Source organism: Typopeltis vanoorti, chromosome 8 (assembly GCF_054136105.1).
Source record: "Typopeltis vanoorti isolate ZY-2024b chromosome 8, IOZ_Tvanoo_1.0, whole genome shotgun sequence".
NCBI classification, from domain to species: Eukaryota; Metazoa; Arthropoda; class Arachnida; order Uropygi; family Thelyphonidae; genus Typopeltis; species Typopeltis vanoorti.
In genome coordinates this window covers 51,182,227-51,191,141 of record NC_143556.1, presented here as the reverse complement: position 1 = coordinate 51,191,141, position 8,915 = coordinate 51,182,227, and positions in this window count along the sequence as shown.

Below are 8,915 nucleotides of genomic sequence, written 5' to 3'. Positions count from 1 at the left end.
ACTTGGAGAGTGGTGAATCAGTGGAATAAGCTTCCAGAGTCTGTTGTGGGTGCTACGACTGTGAATGAGTTCAAGGCAAGGTACGATAGATACTGTGTGAATGTTGAATAGTTTTTCTTGACATGATGTAAGGGCCTCCCTCGATGAGTCTGTCGACTCTTTGGAGTTTCCAGGAACAATAATAATAATAATAATATAAATACAATTGTCACTACAGAAAGGCCACGCGAAACTTCTACATCCCAGACATGATAAACAAATTACCTTTTGAATACAGAAACCTTACAAATTACAATAGCATGGAAATAGCTCTAAGGACATACTATGAACGAGAAACACGCTCCCAAAATACCATACAAATTTAATGAAACACAATATATTAGTTCAGGCTTCCAGTTCAGCGATGCATCAACGCATTCCAAGTTATTGTGCATACGTGGGTGTGTGTATGTGTGAGTGCGCGCACGCGAATTTCTCAATCACAGATTTCGCAGCTTCCCAACACAGCAAAAAAAAAAAAAAAAAAAATTCGTAATAACCAACTGGTGTCATCCTCAGATAAGCTTACATATAAGCTTTGAGGATGAAAGCAAAGAAATTAGTTCTCCTCCAAGATGTATCATATGTAACCAAATGCATGTAATGTACGTATCACATGAAAACCAATGTATGTAACGCATGTATTATATGTAAACCAATGTACGTAATGTAAGTAAGTAATGCATCATATGTAATGTATATAATAACTGTAACAAATGTATGCGATGTAATAAAATAAAAAAAATTCTTTTAAATGTAAATCATGAGTTTACACTGTATGTTTGTGAGAATTAGGAAATATAATATTTAGATTGCATATGTGTAAATACTGTTGTATAATCACACCTTTTCAAACTTGAAAAAAAATAGTAAACTACAACATGGAATATAATACTACTTATGTAACTATGAACAGTATAATTGTAAATTATTATTATGATTGTTATTTAAAAAAAAAACTGTTATCAGCATTACTATTTAACTTTCATTATATGTAGCACAAAGTGCTGAACCTTGTAAAATAATATACTGAATAGATGATCATTGTACGTATTTAAATATTTGAAAAAAAAAAATTATTTTAACGGTGTCTCAATGGAGTCAAAAGACTCATTGCGGGAGATCCGAGATTGACACACTGACCATTATTTACACAATACCGGTCATATCTCTCCTTAAATTTATTCACAGTTGAAGCATTCACAACCACCTCTGGCAAAGCATTCCACCCATTCACAACCCTCCAAGTAAAAAATCTAGTCCTAACACCCTTTTTAACCACACTCTTACACAATCTCCAGGGATGGCCCCTCGTTCTTTCACATCCTGCACTGGTCTTAAGAATATCATCAGTATCAATCCTGTAAAATCCCTTTAACAATTTAAATACCTCTATCATATCTCCTCTCCTACGTCTATCAGCTGGTTTTTGGAGCCCATAGATCATCAATCTATCCTCATAGGGACCATCCCACAGACCTGCAACAATCTTTGTAACCCACCTCTGAATCCTCTTCACCACTTCCACATCACCAAGAAATCCTGGCGATCAGATCTGTGCACAATAATCCAAATGCGGCCTTCTTAATGCCTTATAGAGTGGAACAATAACTTCCCTATCCCTGCTTGTTAGTGTGTTCCTCAACAACCATGTAATTTGATGTGTTGTTTTGGCAATCTTTGCAATATGCCCTTTAATCTTAAGTTCTCTGTCCACAATAACTCCCAAGTCTCTTGTCTCATCAACTTCCTGCAGTTCAGTTCCGTTAATATAGTAAACAGCATGCGATGTCATCCTCCCGAAGTTCATCACCTTACACTTAGCCACGTTGAACTGACATCCATTTACCTCAGTCCATACCGTCAGCCTATTTAAGTCATCCTGTAAAATATCCACATCATTTAAATTGATTATCGCTCTTCCCAATTTTGCATCATCAGCAAACAAGTGGATATTTCCATTCACGGTATTTCCAATATCATTCATGTACAAATTAAACAATAGAGGACCAAGACCTGAGCCCTGAGGTACACCACTAGTCACTTGCCTTTTCCTGGACTCAGCCCCTCCGTAAACTACTTTGATATCTGTCCACCAGCCATCCTTTAATCCAAATCACCATCTTCGGATCCAAACCCATTTGCTCTAATTTATGTAACAGAGTTCCATGTGGAATCCTGTCAAAAACCTTTGCAAAGTCAAGCAGTATCACTGAGGAAGGATTTCCTTTATCCAACTCCACTGTTACTTTATTATAGAAAGTAAGCAAATTACTTAGGCAAGACCTACCCTTCACAAAACCATGTTGCCCCTTATAAAGTATCATATTGCTGTCCACCCAGTCCTGAATTCTAATTTTAACTAATTTTTCCAAAATCTTAACCACCACTCCAGATATATTGATTGGTCTATAATTTTCAACCTTAGTCTTAGAGCCTCCCTTGTGTATATGTAATCAAATGTATGTAGTAACTGTAACAAATGTATGTAATATAATAAAAAATATTAATAATGAGTTTGTATAGCTCAGTGGATCTGGCGTTTGCACACCACGGCGCTTGGCCGCACGAAGGAAGACTTGGTTTCGAGTCTAGTCAGCGACTAGAGGAAATTTTTCTAAGCCTTTTTTAGTCAATCTCTGGCACGGGCAAGCGGGTTTTTCCTCTCGGAAACTCGGGTTTTTCATCCCGTAAACTCAAGAAATTCGACCATAGAACTCACATTATTTCAGACATTAAATATATTGTGTTAGGGTTAGGGACCACGAAATGGCAGCACATTTGAGCCGTCTCTCTGTTCACTGTGTACCGCTTAATTAGTGATAGCCTTGGGCCATCTAGTGGAGATTGAACTGCCCACTCGGTCTCCAGTTAGATAGGGCTAAATGGCCTCGCCTACTCCCCGTATACGGGAATAAAAAGGCGTTAGCTGGTTTTTTTTTTTTGAATAATGAGTTTACACTGTATGTTTGTGAGAATTAGGAAATATCATAATTTGATTGCATATGTGTAAATACTGCTAGTAGTAGTAGTCCAGCCACTAGTGACAAGATCAAGATCAAGATAAGATAAGGAATCGTGAAGTGATTGGTTGATGACGTCATGGGTCTAGAATGTTTGGAATTTCCCTGTGGGCATATGTGTCACTGGCTTCAGTTGTTGTGTTTTGGTTCGCGTATGGGATTATGGGTGATGGTAGAGATAAGGATTCGTGTTGTGATTGGTGGTGCACTAGTGACAAGATGAAGATCAAGATAAGATAAGGAATCGTGTCATCGGTGTGTGTTGTTTTCAGAAGTAGATAAGTGACGTCATTTGTTATTTGTAAATAAGTGACATCATTTGTTATTTGTAAATAAGTGACGTTCTTGTTTTGAATGGAAAAGGGAGATATATTAGAGATAAGGAATCGTGTCGTGATTGGTGGGACGCTTTAAACAAGATCAAGATAAGATAAGGAATCGTGACGTGGATGTTTGTTATTATAGAGTTTGGAATGTTTGAAATTTCGCTGGGGCCCTCGTCTATCAGGGACATCACGTGGTTTGTTTGTTAGTTGTTAATAAGTGACGTTATTGTTTTGAATGGAAAGTAAGATATATTAGTGGATAAGGAATCGTGTCGTGATTGGTGGGACACTACTGACCAGATCAAGATCAAGATAAGATAAGGAATCGTGACGTGAATGTTTGTTGTTATTGATTTTGGAATGTTTGGAATTTCGCTGGGCCCTCGTTTGTTGGGGACATCACGTGGTGTGTTTGGTGATATTTAGAGATAAGAATCGTGACGTTATGTGTTTGGAAATTTCTGAGGAACATATGTCTCTCTCTGTGATATCACATGGTATTTTGGTTTGGCTATGGAATTGTGGGCGATGTTTTTGAGATAAGATATCTTGGAATTTTCCCAGGGTGACACACATCCGTCATTGTCGTCATGTTTTGTTTGGTTGTCTAAGGATGGGTGTACTAATTTTCCAATACATTTGGGATATTTCTTTCCTGTTAAAGAGTGGGAATACTAAGAATAGAGTAGACTCGAGATGGCGGCAGTCTTTCGAGGTTTTCTGAATAATTTAATTATATACTGGTGTCTCTTATACACTTTTTTTTTTCCATAGCTCATCTCTATTTTTTTTATATTCATATTCTAATCAAGTTCATATTTTATTCATAATTCATCCGAATATTTTGATTTGTCTAAATTAAGATCATTAAGATCATAAATAAATAAATAAATAAATAAACAAATCGTGTGTGAATTCACGGTGATTTTCAAAGTATTCTTACTTAAACATACATAACAAATCAAAGACACTGTTTGTTCTTTTAAGTTTACATATTTATTTCACAGATATTATTTACAATGCAATATGCAGAAATAGGAATTTACATATATCACCAATGCAAATGGTGTTTTTCTTGGCGTAACATTTCTTTGATGAGGCATGTTTGATTGCCTGATTTTGATACTGCTTCCCAGATGATTATGGCAATTTCAGCTGTCACTAATATTACCAGTACTGCTATAAAAGAAAGTATCTGGCACTTTTGCGATAGTTCTTGATTTTCACCTGCAAAGAAAAAAAAATCATTAATAGTAATGGAAAAGTTAGCAGATTACTATAATCCTAATACAGTAGTTAGTTTTAGAAGTATTGTTACGTCCCTATCTTACGATCTTTGTTTGTTTGTCTTACAAACTTCCTTCGTCTATATTCTTCTAACTTCTATTTTCAAAACACCACCAAAATTTCCACTAATATCTGAGCTATTGTTCTCCGTAGTATCCCTAGTATTTGTATTTTAACTGCGCCCTTTGGGATATTTAGTTTAAGATATCTTATAGATACACAGAGAAAGGAACTCAAATAACTGAAAGTGCAACTATTGCAGTCGTGACACTATTTCTTATTACTCAACATTAATTCCTTAAACTTCCCGTTTCTTAACATTAATTCCCCGCGTGTTTAGGCTCGAATGTTTCTAAGCGGTGCATTGGATTAGCAATATCAGACAACTTCTTTTATCATTAAACAAAAGGTTTATTATTTCTCTAAACATGGTACATATCAAAATACACAACTAAATTACTTACACACTAAAATTAGCTTAATACAAGTAGTTGGGCTATGATTCGACAAAGGTTACTATGATCATGTCGCCACAAAATTTTTTATACAAAACATGAATTCACTTAACATAAAAGTTTTAGATCATCACACATTAATAGATTACTCAGCTCCAAGTACACTAACAAATACATTAACTACTCTAGCACATATTTATGACAATCAAATTCCTCAGGCTACTTGGTTACTCAATTTACACTAATCAAATTCAATATTCATTAACACACAACTATGTCATTAACTTTCCTTTTACAATATAGTAGACACTCAAGATTCTTAGGATAATTAATTATTCACAAATTATCAACTCTAGCTAGCTTACTTTTGACACTCTCTATCAAACTCTAAAGTCCTATTATAATTTCTCCCTAATCACTTTAACAGTTCCGTAATATGACAATGGGATCTATCACATACAACTTCTAGTTAACATAAGCCAAAATTCACAATATCTTTCTTTAGCTTCACTTACGGGCCTTCACCTTCTACTGAACGAACTTGCTTGCATAACTTCTTGCAATTAAGGGCTATATGAACATCTGCGCTGTCGGCTGTACTATCCGAAACGAGGCCATCGATATTTTCACAGCTTCCTATGACTCTCTGGTATATTTCGCTTTATACATAGGAATAGGGGAATAGCTTTCCCATTCACCTTCGATTCCTTGTTGTGGCATGAGGATATATGCCATATCTCTCCACTCAGGAACACCGTGAAATCCACTAGAAAACCAAACTAAAACCACCGCGACTATCCAAACGTTTCTTCTCTTCTCGCAAAAAAAGGCAAAAAGCCTCAAGCCTCCTTGACCAGCTAAACGTCTCCCCCAAGACCCAAAAGAGCCTACTCCTCGAAAATCCAAAGTCAAAAAGAAAAAGAGCCTCGAAGGGGGGGTTACCAACCCTTTTATAGCTGCTTCCCTAACGGCACCCTTTCTTACTTCTTTTTTCCACCTCCTACTGGTTTTCCGTCTGTCTACCAACTGGGTGGCATTTTGGCCGCCATATGGCATTTTGATCAGCAACTCGTAACGAAGTTCCTATCCGGGCATAGGCCCTAAGCGATATTCCGTTATTTCTCTTGTTAGCCTCTATCTTAACCCCCTTTCAAACTTTTTCTCAGAATTCTACTTAAAGCTTAATCCGTAGCCTCTTACATAGCTTATTTCATGACTCATTCTTTGATACTTATGCACTTAACTCTTTCATTCTTAATCGCATTACTATATTAATTCTTAGTTAGCTACTTATTTAATACAAATTCCTTGTTTAGTCATAATACATCTTAATACATTCTTTTCTTTCGTTATCTTAACTAAACAATAGACCTTTACGTTTTACTCAATTTATACTGGATGCAAGAACATTACATTAACTAAATTATCCTTTTTATGCAGGGGTTTTTATTTATGTTATTCATTTTTCATGTTACACCATGATAACTGAGAATACTATATTCTCAAGATATCAGGTGTAACAGTATCAAAGCTTTACAGAAACATACAAATTTGTCACATGAAACCGTGAAAAGTTGGTTAGCAACACAACCCACTTATGTGAGACATAAACCCATTAGAAGAAAGTTTAAACGCAATCAAATCAAAGTCCCGACACTTTTACACACTTTTCAATGTGATTTGGCAGATATGTCACCCTTGCAAAAGGGAATGGGGGTGTGTGTTTCCTTCTTGTATGCATCGATTGTTTTTCCCGATTTGCGTGGGTTCGAACACTGAAGAAAAAATCAGCAGACGATGTTGTTAAAGCTTTCGAGTCTATTTTTAAAGAGGAATTGCCATGTTACATAAACACTGATCAAGGAAAAGGGTTTTGCAACAGGAAAGTTCGTACAATGTTTAAAAACCATAATATTCATTTCTACACGACCAGGAGTGAAATGAAAGCACCCATTGCAGAAAGAGAACATTGAAAACAAAGATCTACAAATGGATGACGTATACTAAAAGTAAAAGTTATACGAATGTTTTGCCGACCCTTGTACATACTTATAATCTCACACCACACCGCACTATCGGTATGGCTCCTTCGCAAGTTAACCTTCACAACGAGGATCCTGTTTGGAAATATCTGTACGGAACCCAAGAGGAGACTACCAAACCAAAATTTCAAGTAGATGATAGTGTGGTTTTAAGTGATGATACCCACAAATTTAGAAAAGGATATTGGGGTAACTGGACACGAGAATTGTTCACTATTGCTCAGGTTATTAATAGAAACCCTGTAGTATATAGAGTTCGCAGTCTAGGAGAGATAGTGGAGGGAACTTTCTATGAACCTCAACTGCAAAAGGCTAATATACCCAATGAACTTCCGGAAGACGTGTATCTAATCGAACAAGTACTTAAGAAAGGAAAGCTTCAGTATTTTGTTGAGTGGCTCGGTTATCCCTCATCGTATAATTCTTGGGTTCGTAGCGAAGATGTTTTACTTAACCCTTCCCAGTAATACCAGTATGAAAATGTTTCCTACAAACACGCAAACGAAATTTCAAGTGGAATTACCACACGAGATCAGACTTAAAGGTAAATGGGAAGTTGCTCTTGCCGAAATTCATCTTCCGGGAGAATTTAATAATATAGATTCCGGCTACGATGAGTTTCATATGATACGTGCAATTGGAGGAGGAGTCAACAATATTGACAACAACAACATCACAGGAAATAAAGTTTTCGAAAAGTCTAAAGAAGGATTTTACAAAGTGTACAAGATTCCCCATGGCAGTTACAATTCACCCTCTGAACTTCTTCAAGCAGTGTTTGATGTGAGTTCTGTGATTACTGGAAAAAAGAATCCAAACAACACTATTTCTCTTACAGTCCCAAAAGATTACAACCTTTTGTTTCCCAAGGAGGCCTCGGGTTTGGGTCTTCTACTGGGTTTTAATCAGATAGGTGTTAAACTGAAAGATATAATCACAGGGAAATATCTAGTTGATATAAAGAGGGGTGTAGCCGCATATTTTGTTTATTCTGATTTAATCCAAGAACAGATAGTTGGTGATACATGTGCACCATTGTTACGAGTTGTTCAGTGCAGCACTAAGCGTTCCTTCGTTTTTGCTCAACCTGATTATTATCCGTTACGAAAACAAACATTTCAGTCAATTAGCATTGAAATTTGTTCTGACAGCGGCGAGTTGTTCCACTTTCGTGGTGGCAAGACAATAGTTAAATTACAGTTCCGACAAGTGAAGGATGACTGATTATCTCAGATATTACACATTGCAGGCAGGTGGGGCTCAAATGTTTACGGGCCCCCCAATACAACGTGGGTACGGATTAGGTAGCATTTTCAGAAGTGCCTTCTCCTTTCTAAGTCCACTTTTAAAACCTGCAGCTCAATTTGTCGGTCGTCAAGCCTTAAAAGCCGGTCAGCATATGATAGGAGATGTATTGGAAGGGGTACCTGTACGTTGAGCCTTTATAAACAGAGCATCAGAAGCTGGGAAAACCATTGCTGAAAAGGCTCAGAGTCGATTACTTCAGAGAGGTCAAGGAAGCAAGAAGAAAAAACGAATACGAAAAAAAGCAAGCGAGATGACATCTTTTGCTGAGGATATGATGTCAGAGTTAGATCTTTTTTCCCACCCTCGTGTCAACATGTGTGTGGAAAGAAGTTCTTATGTTACCTACCAACCAATATCCAGTACTGACAGTGGAGGTCCTGTGGAATTTTGCATACCAGGTACATCTGAAGAATACTTGGATTTGGGAAACTCATA